We start from the raw sequence: 25,831 nt of genomic DNA on the forward strand, positions 1-25,831 counted from the left end.
CCGGGGATGCGGCCCCGGCAGTGCCCGCCCCTCGCTCGCCGCCGCCCCTCCGCGCTCTGCCCTCCAGCGGCGGCGCGGACAGGCCCGCTGCGGCCTCCTCTCGGCCTGGCTCGGGATGAGGTGAGGAGGGCCTGTACGGCCCTGTGAGGGCAGCCGCTGGCTTCCTGCTTTACCTGGGGCTCTGGGAGACCCGGAGGAGGGCAGGGAAGGGAAGGGTAAGGAGGATCCACTTCAGGGGCAGGGAGACTCAGGGGTGCTGAAAACCGTACACATGAAGGAGGCCGGTTTATGTCAGAGCTGGCGTGGAGGAGAGGAGCCCACCTCTGCTGTGGGAAGGGACATGCCAGCAAGGTGCTGCAGCTGGAGGAGCAGCTGGTACTTGGGCCTGAGGTGGCCAGCGCGACCATGGCTGCTCTGCCAGGGCACCTTCCATGACACCCCAGCCCAGCCCTGGTCGGCCAGCCTGGTGTTTGTGTGCAGGCCTGCTGCAGGGCACTGCTCCAGGGGAGGTGGATAGTGAGAGGAGAGAGCAGCCAAGCATAAAGCAGGAGGAGAGCAAGGAAATACAAAAGATGGGAACACCCGTGGTCTGTCGTGGCACTTGGTTGCAATGAAGGGATACAGCTGAGCCAAATCCATCCTAAAGAGGAGCATGAAGAAACTGCAAGCCTGGTTACTACAGCAAAGCTGTGTTTTTCCAAGTGTGTGAGTGGGTTTATCTCAGTAAACAGAAGTGTTTTGTATGGTTCTTGTATGTTTATCTGGAGTGGTTTTTCCAGACATACCTCGTCAGTATGCAAGCATGTATACAAATGTAGTACTGGTTTTGAGGAGAGCTGTCTGTAAACACACCTTCCAGTCAGCAATAACTCCATTGGAAACAACCATCAAGAGTGGCCATAAAAATAATTCTATTTCAGAATAGCCCACCGCTTGCCAAAAATAGCTTTCAAGAGGACAGTGATGCTTCTCTGTTAGCTGTGCACATGGTCCTTCTACCAATCATTCACAGTCTTCATATTTACACAGTTTAACACAAAAAATGGGGGAAGGCTCAAACCTGTTGCTTGTTGTACTTCTTTGATGCAATTTGCATTCTTCACACTTAACCATTCGTCAAAACTTGCTTCATCTTCACAATACATTTTTTGTGAGTGTCAGTAATGCAGAAAAGAGGCTGTAATTTTTAACCATATGGCCTGCAGAATTTCTTAAAGTGGAAAAACAGTAATTCTCTGTTTTCACAAGGCTGAGACTTCCTGCCCACAGGACAATCTCTGAGCTAGCTGTCGATGTTAATAGACCCATTGAAAACTTTTAATTAACAGTGATTGCAAAACTCTGCTCATCAACATGTTGCCTGAGACAAATTCTTTTCATAATAACAGGAAGAATAAGACTGGAAAGGACTGTTGGGTTAACAAGTTTATTTCCTTGCTTTTTCAGAGAGTAGCATGTAATCTCACTTGTAAACTAATAATTTAAAATCCAGTTGAACTGCTGGAAGGATGTTTTAAATAGAATTTTTCTGATTATTAAAAACCTAATTTTCAGCCTACATATATTCATAGAGTCATTTTAGGCACACTTGTTCTTCCTTCAGTGTTATCTGTAGCTGAAAAGATTGTCTTCCACCATGTTTATTTGGTTTAGTTCTAGAATCCTAGAATCCTAGAATGGCCTGGGTTGGAAGGGACCTCAAAGATCATCTAGTTCCAACCCCTCTGCTATGGGCAGGGACACCCTGCACTAGACCAGGTTGCCCAAAGCCCCATCCAACCTGGCCTTGAACACTTCCAGGGATGGGGCCTCCACAGCTTTTCTGGGCAACCTGTTCCAACCACCCTCACAGTAAAGAATTTCTTCCTAATATATAATCTAAATCTACCAGCTTTTAGTTTAAACCCATTACCCCTTGTCCTGTCACTACACTCCCTGATAAACAGTCCCTCACCAGCTTTCTTGTAGGCCCCTTCAGGTACTGGAAGGCTTCTCTAAGGTCTCCCTGGAGCCTTCTCCAGGCTGAACAACCCCAACTCTCTCAGCCTGTCCTCACAGGAGAGGTGCTCCAGCCCTCTGATCAGCTTCGTGGCCTCCTCTGGACTCAGTTGTACTGAGGACCCCAGAGCTGGACGCAGTACTCCAGGTGGGCTCTCACAAGAGCAGAGTAGAGGGGGAGAATCATCTCCTTTGACCTGCTGGTCACGCTTCTTTTGATGCAGCCCAGGATGATGCAGGCTTTCTGGGCTGCAAGTGCACATTGCCAGCTCATGCTGAGCTTCTCATCCACCAACACCCCCAAGTCCTTCTCCTCAGGGCTGCTCTCAATCCATTCTCTGCCCAGCCTGTAGTTGTGCTTGGGATTGCCCTGACCCATGTGCAGGAATGCCATAATGTTGTCACTAAACCTTCCATACGAGAGCTAAATAAAGCTTTCTCTTATAAAATACTCATTTCCTTCCTCATTCTTATAGTTCTTGTCTAGATCTCTGTAAGTTTGATTTCATCTTACTTGATCATAGTTCACTGAAATCATATGCAAGACCTTGTTCAGCCACATTAATGACTACGCTACTGCACTAGAAACACCTTTGATGAAGATTGTATTGGTCTGTTTCACAGCCAAATGATTTCTGTGGCCTCACTAAGTCATTTAGATCTTTCTTTTCCTCTGTTTTCAACCAGCAGATTGCAAAGTGAGAGCAGAAATATTCGTTGGTCCCAAAAACATGTACTTAGCATTTTAGTTCAGAGCAATTATTCTGGTAATCAAGATGACTCACTTCTTACTACATAACGTTCTCATCTTCAGAAGTCCCATAACCACATTGCTGCTCTTAGTATCAGAATCATGAATGGAAATATTAATGAGACCTATACTAAAAGTGTATTCAGCAATATATATTAAGAATTTCCCTCCAGCCAGACATCCTCCCTCCAAGTAACTTAACCATTACCCATTTATCTGGTTCCATATGTTTCTGAGAATAATCCACATCTTTCTTAACTGAGAATTTCCCAGCATACAGTGTATCAAATACCATGTAAAAATCCCACTACTTCACATATACTGTCATTCCTTTTTCTCAGAAAAAAAAATTTTTTAAGGAAGATAGATAAGAATGATCTTTGTTTCATAAAGCAATATGTGATCATAGGTAAACACAACCCTACGTTATCTTCCACTGGCAGAGAAAAGGTTTATATCTAGCCTGTGAGCTTAATGAGCATTTATGGCTGCATCTGGAAGAGGATCTGGTAAATGAGTGGTTTGGCACACCGACACAGAGGTTAACTATCAAAAAAGTCTTGATGAAAAAATAAGTCTTAGTATGTGTTTTGTGTTGGAGTTAGGTAGAACCCTGTAATTTGTTGCTTTCTAAAGAAAACAAGGTATTTGAAGATACATTTGGGAAGTGTAAATGGTCCAAGCTTTATAGTGAGCAGGAAATAACTGTATTTGTCTCTTTCCTTTTTTCTTTTTTTCTTTTTTTTTCTTTTTTTTTCTTTTTTCTTTTTTTTCCCTGAGAAGATTCTAGTACAGGGCCCTAGTAGAAACACTAGCTTTCAGGACTTCAAAAGATGAGAGAAACTGGGGAGAAGCTTAGATGTACCAAAAAGCTTCTCCCTTGAAAACTAGCAGTATGCTAGAAGAGGGTGGACTATACTAAATGAGAACTCCTTTAGACACCTAAGTAGGCAGAAACATCAGTCCCTTAAGTAGAAGGCTCTTATAAGTGAGCCTGATGTTATCACTAGCTGTAAAGACATGAATGAAAAGTGAGATACTTTTTCTTTTACTGAACCCTGGGGAGCTTTGTCTTGTTTCATCCACTTCTATGTTTGTTATTCTAAGCTTGTCCTAAAATCTTACATGTTAACGAGGTCAGATCAATTACTGTAGATTTCTCCTTCATCTTAAGTGTAAACACTGAGCTATAATTTCCAGTCAATGGCCCTACTCTGACTGTAGAGGATGCCTGGGGCATATTCTTATCACAGTCCTACTAGCTAGATTGCCTGGGAAAAGGAAAAGCGAGGTGTGTGTTGGTACTGCTGTCTGCAGTGTAGTCCCCTACTCAAACAGTGAGGAAATGGCTACACGTGCAGTCCTCAACTTTAGGGCTCTACCTAGCTCTGTTAGATGCTGTTAATTTAGCAGTCAATGCAGACAAGGACCGTGAGTGTCTCTTACCTAGAGGGGAATATTTTAGAATGGAGACTCTGCCAACTTCCTTGTTATTTCTTATGCCTCAATGTACACAATTATGGGAAATTTACTTACAGAGCTGTGTGGCATTGCTCTGTCTTCTGAAAACTACTGCTTTCCCTTGAGAGAGTGTGGGATTATAGGCAAAAGAATGCAAGGACACTTGATGCTTGTAAGTCCACTTGAACTGTTCAAGGGTACAAGATTAGCTCTGCACCTATATAGCACAGAAAATATTAATAGCATAGAAAACCCCATTCAAGCAATTATTTACAGAGTATTTGAATTTGTTTTAGCTTGTCTAAAGATCTTCTTTTATCTAAGTTTCCCATTGGTTTCTTCATGGGAATTGTCAAGATGCCCAGTAACTTGCTAGGGTAAATGCCATTAAAAGTTTTCAGTTTCTCCTTATTAAATTAAGATTCTAGATGCTAAGTTTATATTGGCTAGCAGTGATAAATTAAAAAAAATAGTAATTGAAAATAAATAAAAATGAACCAGGGAAGTAAGTCTGAGTTTCATAATTCCTTGTACGTATAAGCTGAAAGTGATACTACTCTGTCTGGAATACAATCTCTGTGTTGTTAACTGATTGTTAAATGATACAGCTGCCAATGGGTTCTGTTTGTTTTGTTGTTTTGAGTTTTTTTACTGCAAATTAACATTGTCAGAGGAGGAGAGTAGCTAGCCAAAATCATAGTTTAGAAGCCAAACTATGTAATTTAGTATGTACAGATCATATTATCATGAGATATTGGTCTCTGTGCACAAAGGTCTACTCACATGTGCATTCCTATCAGTTTTTCAGACTGTAAGCAATAATTACAGATCAATAATATTTCTTGAAAAAATTGTAGTCTTTTTAATATATGAGCTAGCTCCAAGTGGTTTGGAGAAGCTTCAAACAGCAAAGTTCAAAGTTGAAATTAAAAATCATGTTTAGTAGCTCTTACGCAGTGTTTGCTTAAGCCTCCTGGGTACTTCTCTGTCGAATCTGAATATTCCCTAATTGGCTGTGGTTCTGCCTTCTGCTCAAAACAGCATTTACCTGAAGAAGTAGGTGCCTAAAACCATGTGAGTTACAGACACTTAGACAAGCAGCTCCCAAATCCCAGATGGGATTGATAGAGTACAAGTGACTGAGCAGATGAAGGCTACTCAGCATTCTACATGAAGCAGTAGATGTGGCAGCTTAATCACAAGTTAATGAGGACTGACAGTTTCATTTATATATCTTAGTAACTAAAGCATTTGCCTACAAAGTGGGAAAGCTGGATGTTAGGTTCTAGCAGTTTTGATTTACGGTGTCCAGCTCTAGAAGGGTGAAACTTCAGACAATGCCTTGTCTCACATTTCTTTTTGACAGCTTTAGGGAGCTCCACTCAGCATGAAAAGTCTTTGGCTCACTCTCCGTGTCTGTATACTATAGAGAAGTACCCCCATGCTTTAGTTTTCACTCAGGAAGCAAAACATCTGAGAGGTAGTAGATGTAGGATCTTAACTGAAATTTGATTCATGTATTCTTTTCTGGGATTCTGTTATAGCCTCTTGTCTGTATTAGCCTGGAAGTAACTTAGATACTTTATTTACTGTAGTTTATTGAATATGAGTAAGTAAACAATAGGAGTCTAAAAATCATCATCAAGGTGAAAAGCAAGAAACTAATTTTTAACATGTTTCCAAAATTATTCTTTCACATCCAGAATCTGGTTCCCTAAGTAGGCACCATCCTCAGTAGCCTTGTCACTCGTATCATTTTGAACATGAAAGAATAAACAGGCTTTAGGCAGATGTAAGCAAATTTTGGTCCTGCCCTTAGTCAACTGGCTGCAGGTTTGCACCAGATCAGAACTGGGTGATTATGTGGTGCTAGATGAGCTGAAAGGCAGGATATATTCAGCTCAGCACCTTTATACAATGTTTGGGTCAAAGTGGATTTCTCTGGTTACTGCCAACTGTATAGACATTGAGAGGCAGGAATAACAGAAGATTCCTGACAGAAGCTCAGTCGCTTTGGAAGGTCATGGTAGAAGGGATGCCACAGAAAGCTTAGCAAGAGGGGAAAGTGGAGAGACATCTCTGCTGTCTTCCTCATCTTATGACCCTCCACTGTATGGAAACTAGATAGATAAGCACTTGCAGCCATACTGTGTAGTGATAACAGACATCAGGAGATGACAACTGTTAGAGGATCATGCTTTAAGTCTTTGCTATGCTTCTTGGTTTTCAGGAGCAGAACCAGATCTACAAATACAGGGCAGTGAGATGGCATCATTTTCTCCAGCTGGTAATTTCATAGTATGATTTGCAGGCACGTAAGATCTTTAAAGGAAAGGTCTTTATTAATTTCTGACTAATCTTCATACCACACAATTTGTAAATTGGAAGTAGTAATTGTAACCTGCAGCCTGTTTAACTCAGTGGAAAAAGAGACTAATTTATCCTTGCTATGTCTGTCAGTAAGAGATGACACAAAAGCCAGTAGGGCCAAGAGCTCCTCAATGTATCACATTAGTTCCCAGTCACTGGAAGATTTAAGTCCTCAGCATTCAGTACTCTCTAGCATGAACCTTGCATTTAGATTGACTCAGCAGATGACTGGGGAAAAAAAGATAAGGAAGTCTTTTTGTGATACAGTGTCATCTGTTTTTTTCTGGGAGCATTGAGATCTGCTGGGTCCACCCTAGCAGAACAAGTAAGAGAAACAAGCTGACTCCAGTAACAACTCTTGGTAACGGGTACGTGTAACAAGCAGAGTGGACCAATTGCTGCTACTTCGTCGTGTGGGCAGGACACAGTTGAAATGCCTATCCAAAGGGCAAGTCTCACAAGCCTCTTGGCAGTCATAAAGCAGTGAAAGCGTTTTGCCAAGTAAAAGGCTGGATTCAGTTCCGAAAGATAAATCTGGACTTGGCCAAGTTAAACACTGTGATAGAAATATTGGATGACACATGAACTACCGTTTACCAAAAGCGATCTCTTCCCTGAAAACTAACTTTAATTACAGAAAAGTTTACTTAGAAAGTAACTCAATTCAAGACTGAGAACATACCTAACAAATGCCATTTTGAAGTAAATCTTAAGTACTTTTTCATTGATCTAAATATGGGTTTATGGAGGTAGATAAACCAGAAACTAAATCAAGAATTTGTTTACCTGAATGCCTTTCTAATTCTCTGTGTTACCAACAGCTCTGTTTGCGCATGTGCAGAAGTGCTTAGGTCTTGACAGGGCTAAGTAGTTTTGAGTTTATGAAATCTGCTTGAATCCAAGAAAAAGGTATTTTTTTAATGGTATATAAGGGCAGAATAATTTCTGTGCCTAGTGATTAAAGCCTACAAGGATGTGTTCTAATCCCATTCTTCTCTAAAAACTAGTCAAGCAATTTATGTGAAAGCCATTGAGTAGCAGTCCTAGGGAGAAAGACACAGGCTATGACTATGAGTGTTTTAGAGTCAGGTTCAGAACAAAATACATGCAGTGAAATATATTTTTCTTCTTACAGGTAGGGAAAGTGAGACAGATTAACGGGCCAGAAGCAAGTTACTTCCATAAACTTGTCTACACTTTAAAGTTTACTAACATACCTATTGCAGGATAGCAGTGAGGATTTACAGCAAAATGATTGTACTGGAATGAATTAGAGATAACTATTTCAGTAAATTTCAAAATGCATGAAAGACATATAACGCAACATTAAACTCTGCAAGAATATTTTAGCTAAACATATTCTTATTCTTTCTTTATATGGGAACTCTGTTTTTAGCATTTTTTCCATTTTCTGTATAATTGATAACTGCTATGACGTGGGTTTTTCCTTCTTTCTCTGAAATATGTAAGTTACATTGTAATTTCCAAGATATTGAAGTGTATACTGCCAAAAAGTAGGAAAGTACTTCTTGTTTTAATATAAAACCAAATCGAATAGTAAGTGAAGTCTGTTTTTCATGGCTCCATTGATGAATGCACAATAGATCTTCATGTGAACAAGGGAAATGTGCACTTTCTTTGAACTCTGTCCTCTTCTCATCAGTGTTTCAATTTTTGTTTAATTCATAATGTTTTCATTACATTAAGGGAACAACAGGGTAGCCCTCCTGTAGATAGCGGAATAGCTGTGTTTCCTTGTACTATAATCTGCAGGGTAACTTGTTTTGTTTGAGTTGAAGTCCTGGTTTTTTTCATTTCTTTAAAAAAAACCCCACATTTTTTGTTGTAAGTGCTTTTTCTTAGTAGCAGTTTCATAAAGTGTATAATCAGAAATGTATTGATAGTCATGTATATTACAAACATATTTAAAAATAAACAAGTCACACATCTAAAAAAAAATTAAATTAGGCTATTATAGCTAACGTGGGTAATTCTTCATGTAGTTTATAAAGATCCAAAATGGAAAATAGTGTGGAAGCACTGAAATTAAGTTTGCTATGACCTAAAACAATCCAGATTTCATTTTTCATATCAGTAATGTGAAATGGAGCATCACTCAATGATAAACCCATATTTGGGAGAAGAGGGAGAGAAGATACCTGTTTAAGTCTGTCCTCAACCTATAGTACACATGGCCTACAGAACTGACGTTGCTCAGAGCCATGGGAAATTAAGTGGTGATTGAAGTTGCTGCTAGTCTATTTTGCTATTCAATGTAGAGTTGCTTGCATGTGGTCCTTGTTTAGCACTGTAATTATGCGAATGGTACTGGCTGAAGAGAGCTACCTAGGAAGCAGATGCTCCTAATCTGGAAGTTTAAAGTTAAATTAGACGTTGGTAAAGATTATGTATTTTGTTGCTCTCTCCTCCTAGTACTCGAAAAGGAATATTGTATAATTTGTCTATTGTAATGACTCTCCCATCCTTCTCTTCCCCATGTTTTTAATGCAGTGTGTTTTCCCATAAAAATATAGAAATTTAAGGCTAGAGGGGATCAAAGGGAGCACATAGTATGAATTTCTTCTCTAAGGCTCAATCAAGTGTACCTAAACCATCCCTGAGAAAGAACTCAAGAACAATTGATTATGGGGTTTTTTTCTGACATTTTTACCATTTTTCCTCCATCTTCCTTTCTAGACCAAACTAACTCACAGCCTTTCATTCTTTTTTCAAAAACTCTTCCTCTTTTTGAAATCTCTTGCTTTTTTTTTTTTTTTTTTTTTTTAATTAGAATTCTCTCTAGTGTCTTGCTAGACATGTAGTTCCTAAACCGGATACAGAATTTCCCATCAGGACTCACCAAACCCAAATTTGTAGGATTAGTTATCATTCCCATTATTGCATCCTAAAAGGAGATGGCTCTTTGGAAGGACATCACTATATAAATGATTGTAACTCTAGCCTGTTTCTGTCCCTACCATCTGCCTAAATATTTCTCATTCTGTATTTTCTGTATTCTGTATTTTATTTTCTCACAATTGCACATGATTTTGTTCTTCTATTTGGTCCAAACCCAGTAAAATGGAGCTAGTTATCTTACTGATTTGTCAAAATAATTTTAAATTCTGGTCCTTTCACCAACAGTATTTTCTATTTCATCATGACTGCTTTCGAGAAATGAAAATTGGAATTTGGAAAGATCTCTTTGGGACTTGTGCAATGTTCTCCCCACATGACAGGGAGCTACTGAAAACTACTTGTTTGAAAGTGAGTTTGAAAAAGTTTTTCCAACTGCTTGTATACCCTTCTGGTGCTGAGACTCATTAATCTTGCGCTTTAGGATGCCAGTGCAGGCTAACATTTAAAAATTATGCTAATGTCAAAGTTTATTGCACCTTGTTATTTATTAGGCCACTTATTCTGCCGAAAAAAGGAAACTAAACTGGCTGAATATCTTCCATGCTTGACAGATCCATGCCAGTGGTTTAATACGCCATCTTGTAGGTATTTTCACGTTCTCAGCATCTTTTGTTTCTCAAAAATGTCCTCACTGTTCCCTTTGTCTTCCTGTTACTTCTTACTTCTAAAACTTCTTCATATAACCCTTTATGCCACATTACATCCCCTCACATCTTAGCTTTTATCGCTATGTCCTTGGTCTCATGTTCATCCTGGCTTTCAGTTTTAGTATGATTTATTCTTCACTGTTTCAAGCTATTGAAGAGCTCTCAATGCAGCTATAATGGTCTCTGCTACTCCTACTATCTGTCTTTGGCTGTGGAATAGTTTGGTTTACAAAATAATCTTTCAGTTATCCTACCTGTACTCCCTTCTTCTTCAAATTCTTTCAGAAAATGACTTTACTTACCATCTCCCTGTTTGCTGAAATTTACTTTCCTCAAGACTCTTGCCCTATTCAACTACTTTTACAATCTTTGTTTCATTAGAATAATAACATTTGTCCTTTAATGATCACCCCCTAAAGATAATTTTTAATTCTTTCCCAGGATCAGAACCATATCTAAAAGAAATACTGCTATGAAGGACAAGACTACTCTCTAAAATAAAATTAGTCCTTTATATGTTCAAAAGACTTAACAGATTTATATCATCCAGTTTACAAAAATAATCCACCTTTTTAAGCAAAAAATATTTCTATTAAATTTGTAGATGACATTAAGGTGCAAGGTTCTGCACATGTATTGAGAAGTGGTCTGTAGATCCAATGAAGAAGTGGCCTGGGGAAAAAAAAAAGGCCTGGAAAAAGTTATTTATTCAATAACTTGTAAGTGCAATATGCTATGCTTATATGCAAGTACAGGATAACGAGCAACTGTGTAAATAGAAGTTTTATATAAATCTTGAGGTTATAGCAGATTCCCGGGCTGAACTTGAATTAACAATGTTGTATCATTGCAAAAAGGCACATTTTGTAGCAGCTCCATTGTAACAATAAGCTCTGGGCTGGACTATGTCCTCTTTTCAGGTATGGTGTTTCAAGAAGGATGTGGACTAGGGGGAGAGAGATAAGCAGGGAGCAGTGATAATGGTCAGACATCTAGGAAACAAGAGGGGAGGTTGAAGGAAGGTAGCATGTGTTCTATACAGAGAGAATACTGAGGGGTGTACAAGACTACTTCAAAGAGGAGGGAGTATCTGTTTTACAGACAAAAGGTAATTGGTTTAAATTGCAGCATGAGAGATTCAGGTTAGGCTAGAAAAATGGCTAGTGATAAGGATACTTAAATATTGGAACAGTCTCATTTATTCTTAAAAGCTATAAATAATGGACCACTTGCATTTTTTCATAGAAAATTGTCTAGTCCATCCTTATCCGTAAGTAATGTCAATTGTGTGTAAAGTAGAAAATCTCCCAAGGTTCCTCCTAGGTCCTATTTTTCAGGGTATGATATCTCTAGATTACATCATCTCTCTGAATTGTCCCATTTTCTCTCCTACTGATAGCTCCTAGCCATGAGGAATTTATCAGCTTCAATAAGAACTGAAAACATAATTGAAATCCTAACATTTGTGTTGCAAGGCTATGAGTTCTTGGCCATCTTTTCAAAGGTTAAGCTTAATTAGGCCTAACTGAAAGTCTATTGATATCAAGGGAAGTTCTGACTGTTTTCAGTGGGCTTTGAATCTAATAATTTTAGCTTTGTTAAACATCTCTTACTTTGGTCTTGTCCTTCTAACTCCAAATACTCATTGAGTAACCTGTCTTTGTCCAAAGATGGCTTAGTTTGTCATTTTGAGCTGAAGTCACTATGTTACTGGAATAAAAAGTATATTTTCCCCACATATTAAGATTTGTTCAATGTTTCTGTCATTTAATTTCTTTTGAGAAAATACCTCAAACTCTTTCGTCCAAGTACTTCAGTTGCTGCAGATGAAGAATTTTCTGTGGCTTAAAACTCTGTAAGGACAGTTGGTTGCCGTGGCAGAGAGAGATTTTTACTGATTTCTGAAAGTGAGCAGTTAACCTTATGTATCTAGAACAAACGAATATGTTTCCTCTTCCTACATCCTTGCCACTTCAGAGAGAGGTCTCATTCAGTGCACTTGAAGAAAAATGCTGTTCAGTTTTTATCACTCAGTTTCTGCATCTCAATCTAATGCAGAGGAGTGGGAACCCTGATTTGGAAGAAATCCTGCTGAGCTTTAAGTTGTGTTCACAGGTCATGAGAAGAGTGGTAGGATTTTGTGCACTCAGGGAGTTTCATGATAGCAAGTTATGTCTGTCTTTTCAAGAAAACATTTTTAAGCATTACCATTATCTATGTATTTAAAAGATTAGGAAATTAAAAAACTACAATCACATATGTAACTGAACTCTTCCCTATTGTGCATGTATCTAGCAGTAAAGTTTTTAATAGTTTTAATAATTTAAATTTTTATTCTGTACACTTGCAAGCTTGTAGTGTAATTACTAGTGTGTCTTTGACTTATGCAACACAAATATTTTTAATGGCTCTTTTATCCTAGGCTCATGTCTGGAAATCTCTTAGACGCTACTGTGTAATAAGTTCAAATGTCTTTTATAAGGATCATACAGCTTTAGAGATGCTATTTTTGAAAGCCGGACTGCTGTGCTTTGATAATATCTGTCATGCAGGATATTAGAAAAAAGCAGAGTGATTGTAGTAGGTAGTCAGCCTGCACAGACCCAGCTTTGCCTTATCAGTGCTGTGAGAAAGTAAGGTACCATTCTGAAAAAGAGCTGAGTGACTTAAATGACTTGTTCAAGCAAGGTCTTACTGGAAGCCTGCGACAGAGAATGGAGCTAACTCATATCTTTTGAGTTCAGATTTAGAGATACAGCTTCTTGATCATGTTTTTCTCTTGTTCTGATAGGCAGTTCAGTAAAGTTAGTGATTATGTTAACATGATCCTGCGTTAGATTAGTATTAGGGATAAATTGTACAATTCTCACTCAACTGCTTAAATAAAGTGATGTAATTCCCTTTTAATGGAGAACAGGTTCTATTTTATGAAAAACATGATTGCATAAAGCAAACAAAAAGAACCATAATCATACCATATTGTGATAACAGAAACGTGGAAAACCAGTTTGAGGTCTGAATGAAACAGTAATGCCCATGATGAAACAACATTCTCCAGGCAGCAGCAGAATCTTCCAACCACATAATTTAGGTCTTTTCAAAAGAAAGGGCGGCCTTATGGCTTCAGACTGCTGAGGCAGAGAGACAGGACAGAGTCCAAGCAGAACCAGAGATGGACATATGCCAAAGGAACAGTATTTCTCATCCAAAAATCAAGAAGAAACACACCAATCTGCAGTGCTTCTGCCAACAGGCTTTCTCGCCTAGTCCAAAGAGAAAGCCTGTCTGTGGGTTCTAACAGTTTAGGAGACGTCCTGGACTTGGTCTCTGGTGGTATGTAATGTGGAACACAAAATGTTGATTGGGAACTTTGTAGGCAGAAGTAGGTCACATCATCTACCTATTTAACAGGAAACTCATTAAAGTTACTTCACGTTGGAATTTTTACCTCCCCTCCCACAAACAACTGTTTTCGTTATACTTAAACATCTTTGCCTGAGGTTTGATCTCTATCATGTCATATGTTTTGTTGGGGTTCACTCTCTGGATTGGAGGCCTTAAATGTGGGGAGGCAGAATGCTGAGTTGGCAGTATCTTCACACACCTGCAGATCTCTTGTTTTCCAGCTGTTACCTTTCTCATCTTACCCTACTTGTGTATCACTGCCCCCTCCACTATTAATTTCATTTCACAACTGGATCTTTTACTTTTGTTGATATTTTTTTCCATGTCGATTTGTGCCTTAACAGTGGTTTAATTCACATCTAAAATATTGGGCATGATGGTACCTGCTTTTACTTTGGAGTAGATCTTCAACTCTCCTTAGGCAAACTAAACAACACAGACTTCTGTTTCCGTATCTGTTTATGTCACTTGCTATAATCTTGTTATTCTCACTTCTCCAATTTAACATTAGCTATAAACTGTTTCACTCAAGGATTGTCTCCTCATTGCTAGTGTGCGTGGGATGCTTATTACAAGAGAATGGTTGTAAGCTTTACAACAATGCAAGCAAACAACAATCCTGGATCTAACTCATCTGCTTTATCATATGTTTACAAAACAACTCATTCTCCTGGAATCAGTTTAATCATGCGGGTGTTCATCCCATGAAGGATACATTTTGTGCTGATTCAAACTGTAACTAGCATTTAAAATTAGGAAATGCTTACTTGTGATATAGTTAGCATTTTCTACAGTAATTCTGAGGAATAAATAGGTACAGATGACCTTCCTACCCCTTTTGTAAAGCTTTCAGACTGAAGAAAAAACTTCAGATTTTGCTGGGGTAAGAAGTTCATGGACTACTTTTCAGGATGCTTCATGTATCACGTGTCAAATACAAGAAAAAAAATGCTGCAGTGACCCTGAAAGCAATGTACAGAACAGGATGGAGTGCAAGTCAAAATCAAATCCCCTTGTGCAGGATGTCTGGAATAGTGTGTGTATGCTGCGGGGTTGTAACACAGCTTCAGGAAGATGGGAGAGTTGCGTTAGGGGTTAAAAATTTAAAACTCTTTTAAGTTGAGCAGGTCTTGGAAGTCTGGATACTCTTACTTTTCAGAAAATACTCTGTCAGTTTGAACTGACATTGCCTAAGAAATGAAAAAAAAAGTCTTTTCTTATTTTTTTTTATGAAAGGACTAGTTTTACTGTGTTGGTACAGCACTTGATTTGGTTGGTACCTGTTACACAAGTCTACAGTGCAATACTCAAGTATAGTTAGTGTGGCATCTAAGCTGAAGTGCAGCTAGGGCCATAGAAAGGTCCCAGCTCTTCCCTGCCCACAGCTGCATGATTCTGCCCTTTCCTTTGCCCTCAGCTTCATCTGACCCCAGGGGATCAGGGAAGAGACAGTTGCATAGAAATAACCCTACAAAAATGTCACCGGTGCCAGGAAATGAGGGGAAATGAAATAAAGTTGGACTACTCTGATGCATTAGTTTAGCTGAACCATTGATCTGTGTTGTTAAAAACCACGTGACTGATTATTTCCATAAGGGTTGGCACAGAAGCAACTATAGTCCTGCTTTGCCATGCGAATGGATAGTCTGGGTATGTGCGGAAACCAAACCAGCGATCCATGGAAAATTTTACTGAAAGAAACTTAAGCACTAATTTAGGCAAGAGATTTGAAAACTGCATTATAGGACTTGTACATCAAAATACTGACTTGGGCATCTTCTAGTTTAGCACCATAGGGAACTTCACTGGTAAAATGTAGGTGCTTCCTGCATTAAGGAGCATCTAAGCTTTTAGATTAGGTTTCCTAAAACAGCATATATAGATACCTCAATTTTTATCCTGCTACTTGCAGTTTCTGGAAATTAAGCTAAGGTAGTGAGCTCTCCTTTCATTGTAGTGACAACACACACAATCCTTTGCTGTAATTTTCCAGGTAGTTTTAAAAAAGCTTACTCAAAATATCTTTATGGTTTTAATGTTTGTAATTCATTTAATGTATCCTAAACCCATGTGATTTAGGTGAGATACTATATTGCTTTTCATTGTTTTAAAAAAAGAACATGGAAAAGATGACAAATATATCCTATATTGAAGAAAGGATAGATTATGTGGAAAAGTAAAGTCAAGCTGGTGTTGGCTTCTGTTATGTAAAAAATAATGTAAAAAGTGTAGGCTCCTGTTGAAGAATCATGTGATTTTTATAACTCTGGGGAGTTTGCTGCTTCTTTTGCCATAACAATCAGGCAGAACTATAAAGAATCGCTGTGCCTGAAACTGGTTTTAGTGCCATTACTGTTTTGACAGTTATCTGCTAAATTCAGGGGGAGAAAATAATCCTGTTAAATTAGATTCAGTGTTTCAGGTAATCCCTTTTTTACAGCTGTTGGCATTTTCTCACTTCCTTAAATTAAATAAGATAGATGGTAAGTTCTGAAAGTGAATCGGCTTGGCCAGTATGTATCAAACCAGTGATCACCAGTAGAAAAATGCAGTAGGTGAATACAGACAACAGTTCACACCAATTGGAAAGAAAATAATTATTTTTTGACTCAAGGAAATATAAAAGATGACCCTTGGACAAGATAAACTGGGAACATGACTGCTTCTACTGCTATATTAAGGAACCTTGTTCATTTGAGCTTTACATACATCAGCTGCAGTGATATGTTACTTCCTTTGGTATGAATGCAAAACCGTAACATCTGAACCTGCTTAGCTATCGCTAAATTCAGGTTGTTTTTTGATGGTTTTTTTTGGGGTGTGTGTGTTAAACTTATTTCAGGCTGGAATCTCCAGTTTCTGATTGATTAATTTCTAATTTTATATTAAAAAATCACAATTTCATCTTAATTAATTTGAACTTTTTCGGAGAAAGTTTATAAACAAGTAATAGTTTACATTGAGGAGAAAATTTTACTCTGTTGAAATTACAGTATTTATAGGTTTTTTATGGACATTTATAAATGTTTTTGTAATATTACCTACAACAAGAGCTACATTAATATAGTGAATGTCACACCTTCTTGCGATGTTAACAAACAATGGGATTTTTCCATGGAGGTGTATACCACTTACCAAAAAAATACACACTTTTCCCATTTTCTGGGGGATGATTCAGGGAAAAGGGACCACCACAAGAAAGAAGTTTTCTTAGTGTACTGCTCTGTGATCTTTACCATGGAAAACCAAAAAGTTAGAACCATAAAATTAAAGCACACCATAAAACAAAACCCTATGTCTAACAACGTGTCTTACAGATGTCTTCACTAACAGATTTTCATAGCTCTAGAAAATAAGCGATGTGGGACAGCAAATAAGCTTTACGCAGATTTACATTTCATGGCTTTCCATTCTGAAAGCTCTGCTGATTCAGCCACCAAACCTGTAATATGCTGCAGTAATTGTATATAAAATTGCTGCTGTGCTGGCATGATTTTGCTGCTTTTGGTTTACATGCTGAACATTTTCTGTTTTCTTTGGTATCCCAATGCTATGTTTAGTATAAGGACATATTCCTACACATGGAGAAACAAAGTCCAACTGAAGTTCTGCGTATTTGTACAGACCTGAAGCACCACTGCCAGTTTGGTGATGCTCAGTCATTGAACCTCTGTGTACTCAGTGTCTGCATTGGCTATCTGCCTTATATTTTTGTTACACTGAGACTGGCTGCTTTTGACTGTCCCATGCTGCCACCTCATGTTGGGCTTTTTCTATCTTTAATCATCACTTACACAGTCTTACCTGCTTGCTCTTTTATGAGGTAAACAGTCTTGGGCCTCACCACTTACATGGGAAGCTGCCAAGAAGTCTGACTCATTTAAGAAATACAAAACTTTTTAGCTTGCTTTTTATGGCCTCTATTGCTATAATATCTTCAGACTTTCCAGTTTTTATTTCTGGCTTATGCATTTATTTCCCCACAACAAGCAAGGAGTGGAGATTCCTCATTTGCTTTGTTCCTCTGCCTCTTTGGCATGGTAGAGGGAAATGTTGGTGGATCAAAATAAGATGGTTTGAATTTCCTCTTGATGTAGATGGTGACTGCATTCTCTGCTGAAAGTGTTAGAATTATGAGCCACATGATAACAGACCTTTATGATTTATTCCTGAGAAATAGGATCTCATTGATTCATCTGAATGCACCCTGTTAGGGGACACAACCTTTACACAGAGTTACTTGGCACCTTTGATTTTAAGTTTTCTCCTTGTATTGTGTTTTGGTTTATTAGATACATTTTACATCCAAATTGAGTACCTTCTGCAGTCCAGCTCCCAAAAGATTTGGATGCACAACTGTACAAAAATGCCCTGACAGCCCTCCAAGGTCCAGAGTTCATCCCACATCTCCTGACTCCTCTGCAGAGTTGGACAGCCATGTGCCTTGCTGAATCTAAGACCTCCAGCTCTGGTTATTCTTGCCACAAGCCCCTAGTGTCTGCTTCCCCTCCTCCTTAAATATAGTCAAGGCAAGAGCCTGGTGCCCATCCACCTTCCTTACATCTCCTGACCTTTGAGCTAACAGGAGCACACTCCTCTCACCCCAAAGCACTCTGAAGGCTGCTGTGAAGCCCAAGTCCTCCAGCAGTCTGCAGTTACAAAGCCAGGAGGCTGACCCTGACTGCCAAGAGGACTACAGACACCAGTACGTAGTCTGTGAAGAAGGCTGGTGTGTTGTTAGAGGAGTGAGCTATGAGACATTTGGAAAAAAATGCAGATGTGATCTAAATGGGAGTAGCTTGATCTTTTCCATCTGGGTGTAGGTGAAGAAAGTGGTATCATCCAGCTGGAGGCTGTGCTGGATTTCTAGCAGGAAGTGATGGTCTGATTTCCCTGAGGATGTGCTTTGTGGGTAGATACTTGTACTGTCCCTGTATTCTCATGCACCTGGGTTTAGATAAAACCTCTGTCCAGGAGTAGGCACTTGTGAGGATCTAAATTGCCAAGGAAAACAGATGCCTGCTGGCAGAACTAGTACATCCTGGTATGAAAGCATTTACATCAATAACATCCTAAGATGCATCAGGTGATTTGGCAGGACTTGTTGACCTCAACGCCTCTCTGGCCCCACAGCTTGAAAAGAGAATTACGACCCTGTTGATGCCTGCATGGTGGTTGAATACTCAGGAGATGGATAGGTGCCAGTCTCCAGCAGGCACACAAAGTGCCTGTTTTCTTTATTCTCAAGTCTCAGCCCTTCTCCCTCTCTATGGTAAGATGCTGGAGGAAAAGCAATGAGAAAATGGATCTTTGGTGAGGGCACTCCATGTACTATGGTCACCCTTGGCTCCTGCTTATCCTCCCTCATGGGGCAGCCTGTTCTTGCTGCTCCCTGCCAGCGAGGGGTGGCTGGAGCTCACCCTCTGGTATCGCGGTCACCAGACTTGATGTGAAAGAAGCACAGACAGTGCGTGCAGGGAGTGGGACAGTCCCTCTCACAGGCAGCCAGGGGTTAAGATGCGTTGGATGTGGGGTGAGCTTACACCCGAGAGGTCTTTATCTCACCACAATCACTTTTCTAGAGTTTAGCTTCAGAAAACCAGTATTTCATCCAGTGCTTTGAACTTCATGGTCTCTTGTCACTTGAAATGACTGAAAATCCATATTGAGTTTCCTGTGCTGGTGATTTAAGGACACGGTGTAGGCCTTGCTTTGAAAATGTTGGCAAATGTTTAGGTGGAGTTTGAAGGTGACCTTAAGGAGATTCCTCATTTAGTCAGATCACCCTGGGAGAAAAACCTGATTGATATATATTTTTGGGGGTGTTTTTCCCCCCCTTTTCACCTCTCCCCCAAAGTCAGGCATGTACACTTTTGAGTAGCCATTTCACTTTTTTCTATTTTTTTTCTCTGTAATTATCATTATAGTTTTCATTAGATCAATATCATTCTGCTCATTTGACTGGGAATTCCCCCCAGGAGTGTGCCTTGCCAAAAGTAGTATTATTTCATGACAGATTTAAATGAGAACAGGTTTTTCAGGTTCTTGGTGGTAAACTATATGGAAATATGTAGATTGGAAAACTGTACTTTTCTTTAGAAAACTCAGCAAGGTCACAAACTTTTCTTCTTTTATATAGCTACTTTCACCTCACCAAATAATTGCCAGCCAGCAGTGCAGCCAAGGACTGTGGCCACCACACAGTTGTTATGGTTCCAGAGCCTTTTATCTCACCAGAGGAGAGGATACTGCTGCACATCTGATATTAAATGCTCATGTGAATTACAGTGATGAAAACTTGAAATATTTTGTTGTTTCTCTTCCAAAAAGTAGATGGGGAAAGGAGGGAGAACCCAACAATTTTATTGAAGTTAGGAAGGTTTGCAACTTGAATTCTGTTCTTCTCCAGAATGATACTTTGCGTGTGGGAATTCATGTTTAGTACCATTTCTTAAACTCTGAATGATCCTGAATGTGTGCTTCTGACAGGGTGGCTTGTCATGCAGTGGAAGATGACAACCACAGAGAAGTAGGTCATATTACAATTTCTACATCTTAGATGGCTAAAGAAGGGATACGATGACTATCTTCCAGGGCTAAACCTTGTACCCAGGGCCTGGTAGACAATATCCTTGTACACTGAGAGCACACATATCACTTTACTAGTGAAGTCCCTCCTCTGTCCTCAGTCTGAGCTTGTGGAAACTGCAGTGGAAACTCTGTCATTTACCCTAAAATCTGTAACCTGAGGAAGCAGTTAGTTAGGGCACAGTTGTGGCCGACTCCGCTGAGTCTGTAGCTTGAGACTCCAGATGGACTGCATAAAGTTGCACAAGCACCATTAGTAGAACCATAAGCTGAAATCGAGGCATGTAACTGAATATCCACGTTTGAAAAGCCCAGCTGGTGTAATAGAGCATGTAGTTAGGCAAACAGATTTGGGCGTTCACCTTTTAAAACCAGCCTCTAAGGCTGCACTTTGAGCACTTGTTCCCATTTGTGCTAACTTGTAGAAATTGGGGAATTATACTTATCATATTTATTCAATTCAGATTTTCAAGTAATTTTGAAGAACCACATCTAAAACTCACAAGGTATTACTGAAGAACTGTATCATTTAAGAAAATATAAACTTATGATGTGGTTTTAATCAGCCAATATGTAAAACCAGTTTTAACCTGACATATAAATAATCTCACAGTAAAGTAAAGAACATGTAAATAAATGGTTAATATTGCTGAAATAAGCCTTTTGCTCATGAAAATGAAGTCTTTCAGCCTTTGACTTCTGTGCAGATTTTTCTCTTGCTTTGTAAGTGTATTCTATATAAAGTTTTAATGTGCCTTTGCATTTAACTGTCTAAACATCAGTTTCACAGTCATTCAGTGTATGCACAATAAACAAGTTTGAAAACAGCTCTTAATAAAGTAAATATCACATATGACATTTTACTTAAATACTATGGATCTGACGTTTATGTTGAAAACACTACAATTTATACTGTAATATTTATTAAGCTTCTCAAACATACTCTCCTCCAACGTGAGCAAACTACTGTTTGTGATAGAAATGCTAGTCTTTTCGTTTTGTAGTCACATAACTCAGTCCTAAAATGCCCTCTACTGGTCACAGTCAGCAGGCAGCCAGCAAAGCAAAAGTGTTTAAGCTTGGGAAACCTGATGTGATAATGTGAGTTACATCATCCAGCAGAGTTTCTGGATTTTGAAGGAATTCCTTATTAACGTTATTTAAAGTTTATGGCTGTGTAAAATGGAACAATTTTAAAGGGAAAAAATTAACTAGTGCTAGTTAAACTTAAAGATGTTTCTAAAGAAAGAAAACATTTTCTTGTATGGGAATTAAAACACTTTTGGTTGACATCATATCTCTTTTCCCCACTCCAGGGCACAAACAACATTATGTTACTGAAGCTAATCTGTGTGCTGGGAAAAAATGACGATTTTAACATACTGATATTCTAAAACCATGGAGCAAGGAGAAGCCAAATGTGTAACATAATATTGTAGCTAGGGGAGAGTAAAGAGTTGCACCACTGGTGTTCACTGATCTGTCAGAGTATCCTTCCCTTTTACCCAATCTGATTATAACGTATGAGTAGAAGGGGGAAATCTAAATTGCTTTGTGTTTTACTGATGGAGTAATAGGCCCTGAGAGTAAAAGAAGTTAATGCGATCGGTCACTGTGCGATAGACAGTTCAGTGTGGTTCTGGAGTATGCATACAGTGAAGGTATACTGCTTAGTAGTGTGAAAAGACATCACCATTAAAATCTTTCTGAACTATTTTTAAGTGTTAAACATGGAAAATGATTGATATATTCGAAGTGTAAAATATTACAGGTTTTATTTTATCAAAGCCCTTCTGTTTAAAATTTATGAACACGTATATATATGAAATTTTCCTTGATAGTCTTATAGATACAACAAGGTTATAACTTTCCTTGTTAAAGAGAATATTGGCACACACTAAAGATACTTTGGTAATTCTTACAATTAGAGTAAGATCCTGCTTGTTTTAAGACAAGACAAAATTATTCAAAAATTGAACAGATGAAGAGCATATTTGGAAATTTCACATTTCTGTTGTTCATACCAGCAACCATGGCTCTGGGAAAGCATAGACACTTTTCAGCAGTACTGAAACCTGACAAACTTGTATCATCAGATTTTTAAAATACTGCTTTTAGATACATTTCTGGTTCATTGAAGTGTGTTTGTGTGATGACTTCGTCTGACTCAGATGTCAGATTTGTAAGCCTCACTAATGTCTGTAGAGCTATGGCTGGTCTTTAAACTGCAATGTAACATCAATTTACTTTCAACTTCTGACTGTGGCAGTGTCAAGTGGTGTTTTGTTTTGGGGTTGGTTTTGGCACAATGGTACTCATCTTTGAGGATGCTGACATGGTGGTCATGGTGACAGAATCCACATCTTTTAGGCCCCTTAATGACATGGTGAAAATTATGGATCTAAAAGAAATTGTAGATAGCCATATCAGTTGGTATTCCATTCTCGCATTAAGTTGTCCACCAGTGAAGTCTCAATTCCAGCATACCAATTCTAGTGATTTATTCCCGTCTCATGCACCCCATTGTATGCTCCTAATATGGTTACTGTGCAGTTAGAGGCATTTTTGGAGGGATAAATTCTGTTGTTTAAATTTGACAGCATCTATAAACACTGGAACATAAGAGGCTTAAGTTACAGTTCTGTTACTGTGGACAACTGGTAGCACAAATTTCTGTACTCAGGTATAAACACTGGCCTTGTCTGAATCTCCACAGCTTTCAGGATCCGAAACTATTGATCAGCTATCACACTTCATATTTTCTTGAAAGAATATGTACTTCTCTTATGGTTCAATTTGAAGGAAATCAATAGGACTAGAACTTCAGAAGTGCTGAAATACTACTTTGTGAAGTTGAAAAGAGAGGAATAGTAACATGGCATTTGCAAAATGGTAAATGGCTGGGGTGGTCACTTAACTCATTACTAAAGAAAATATGTATTGTCAGACATATAAGACAGCAATGGTGACTAATTATTGTATACACGCAGGGAGAAAATGAGAGGAGAAAAACAGAGGGAACAAGTGAAAATACTAGTATTCTAGGTCTTTTCAATCTATCAAAGTATTTCTTTTAAATATGGAACTCCATCCTCACAGTAGCTTGCATGGACACAGAGAGAAAACTATTGTGCCAATGTTTCCAGCAATGTTCACACTGCTGTATCCTGTCTTACTTGCAATGACTCCCAATCTCAAAGACAGAGAATTCAAGACTGTTTTTTAAACTTTCACAAAAGAGCCTTCCAAAATCCTAAAGTACAGGCATTTGAATTATTAATTTTATCTGCCTTAGCATAAATCTGAATATGTGGATGATTTATGATTAAAATATACTTTAATTATCTGTGAGATAATACTGTTATACTGTCTCCAAAACCATATTACCCTTTAGGCTTATTTTAGAACTCTGTGTGAGTAAAATGAAAGCAGGTAAAAATTTAATCTTGAACTATGTGTGTCAGGCTTAAACTTTTTGTTGCCTGTATTTCTTAAACCTCGTGAATAGATACTGAATGTAGTCTAGACTTCTCTCTTCAATTGTTCACAGAAAAAAATAATTTACTATCCACAAGATGCCATTATTGTTCCAGAAAAAGAGGATTGTCAGGATATTTATATGGCAGTGTGAGTAAGAAATCACATATCATATTTAGTCATTTTAGATGCATGGATTTGCATTATATGTATTAATATTTTAATCTGACCTGCAATGATTATCTTTCTTCTCCATACAGGCAGCCAGAGGAAGGCCCCTTACTACGTTTCCCAAAATCTGAAATGAAGCAAAAGGAGAAGAAAAAGTCCAACAACAGCTGAAGGAATAATGCATCTTTAATATCATTCTCTAGCCAAGGCCATCAGTCTCTAAAGAGGTGATTATCCCGCTGTATTTAGCATTGGTGCGGCCTCACCTTGAGTACTGTGTGCAGTTCTGGGCCCCACAATTTAAGAAGGATGTTCAGGTTCTTGGATGTGTCCAGAGGAGGGCAGCAAAGCTGGTGAAAGAGCTGGAAGGCATGTCCTGTGAGGAGTGGCTATGAACTTTGAGTTTGTCTGGTTTGGAGAAAAGGAGTCTGAAGGGTGACCTCATTGCTTTCTACCGCTTCCTGAGGAGGGGAAGTAGGGAGAAAAGTGCTGGTCTCTTCTCCCTGGGATCCAGTGACAGGAGGTGTGGAAATGGTTCAAAGCTGCACCAGAGGAGGTTCACACTTGACATTGGAAGCATTTCTTTACCAACAGGGTGGTCAAACACTGGAACAGGCTTCCTGGAGAGGTGGTCAATGCCCCAAGCCTGCCAGTGTTTAAGAGGCATTTGGACAATGCCCTTAATAACATGCTCTAACTTTTTGTCAGCCCTGACCTGGTCAGTTAGTTGGACTAGGTGATTGTTGTAGGTCCCTCCCAACTGAACTATTCTGATCTAACTCAATAGCGTTTAGCAACATTTTTTCAATTTATTGACCGTAAAAAAATCTTCCATCTCAGAAGCAAACTTGAGCAGTGATGGAAACAGTGGTCTGGAGACCAAATAGAGACCCATTTTGGGTGAATTTACAGTGAGTTAATGACAAGAACCACACTATTCACTGAAATAAAATCTAAAATGTGTTTACTTCAGCAGGATGAGTGTAGTGGTCTTTGGCCCTGTGTTCCAGCTGTAACTGGCACCATTGACTTAGCGGAACAAGACGCTCACTCCAACCTATCCATGTGCCCAAGTGCTGACTAGTTGCCTGGCATCTACATCTACCTGTTCCATCCTGAACATAGCTTTTTGTGCAGTGCTGGATGTCTTTGGATGCCCTTTGCTAGGACTGTTGTTTTTTTGCTATTTATTGCTTTCTAACTTAGCCTCTTGCATTAATAGTCCCAGGCCAATCTCTTCGACTATCCCCATACCTAAAGCTGATTAGTGGTCATTATCTGGGTCCCATCACCTTCTGGGATCCCACTCCAAGCATCTTAAAAAGCTTTAAATGTGTTGACAGCAGTTGGTTTGCCCTGTGACAAGACAACATAAGGAAATAAAAATTATATGTGTCATGATGCTTCAACTGTAGGCTTCTGATATAGACTTAGATGAAATCATTGCTATCTCCTTGATTGCATCTGTCTGAGTCTATCGCTGGCTATGAGAGCACAGATAACCAGCAAGCAGTTCTAAAAAGTTTGTATAAATTAACAAGGACGTTTTTACAAGATAACAAGTCCTCTATTCGCATGCTCTATCATCTTCAGGCACATATTCCACCCCTTTCCAGAAATATCATGGTTACCTATGCATCATTTGCATCACAGACTTCATTAAGATTTTTCCTTTAATATTTGATTATTGTTAACACAAGTAAAACATATTTCTATAACAAATAAGGATTAGAGATTTTAACAACATAACAAGCTGATCTATTTAAATATCACACCTTATAATGTACTTAAAGAGTGTTTGTGTTATTCTATTGTTCCTTAGGCCAACAGTATTTGCACTATTTTTGTATTTCTCAGAACCAGACACTGGGATTTTTTCCAGTCATCATCAAAATGTTAGCCTCGTACAGATGAGAAAGAATTCAGACTTCAGAAATAAGTGAATTAGGAATTGTCCTTCTCAGGGTCCTTATGATGTGATTGAACTGGTAGTCTAATATGGTTAGTGTGATACAAGCCTCCACATGTTACTGTTTATATTTCC

The 25,831-nt window shown here is 38.8% G+C and overlaps 1 long non-coding RNA gene across 1 annotated transcript; it reads left to right on the forward strand.

Moving 5' to 3' along the window:
• The first annotated feature begins 17 nt into the window (after nt 1-17).
• LOC129197460 (uncharacterized) lies at nt 18-25,831 on the forward strand. The gene is made up of 3 exons (XR_008574330.1): nt 18-120; nt 6,441-6,525; nt 23,881-25,831. It is a non-coding gene; the product is annotated as an uncharacterized LOC129197460 (long non-coding RNA).

The sequence above is a fragment of the Grus americana genome, chromosome 1 (genome assembly GCF_028858705.1).
Source record: "Grus americana isolate bGruAme1 chromosome 1, bGruAme1.mat, whole genome shotgun sequence".
Lineage (NCBI taxonomy): Eukaryota > Metazoa > Chordata > Aves > Gruiformes > Gruidae > Grus > Grus americana.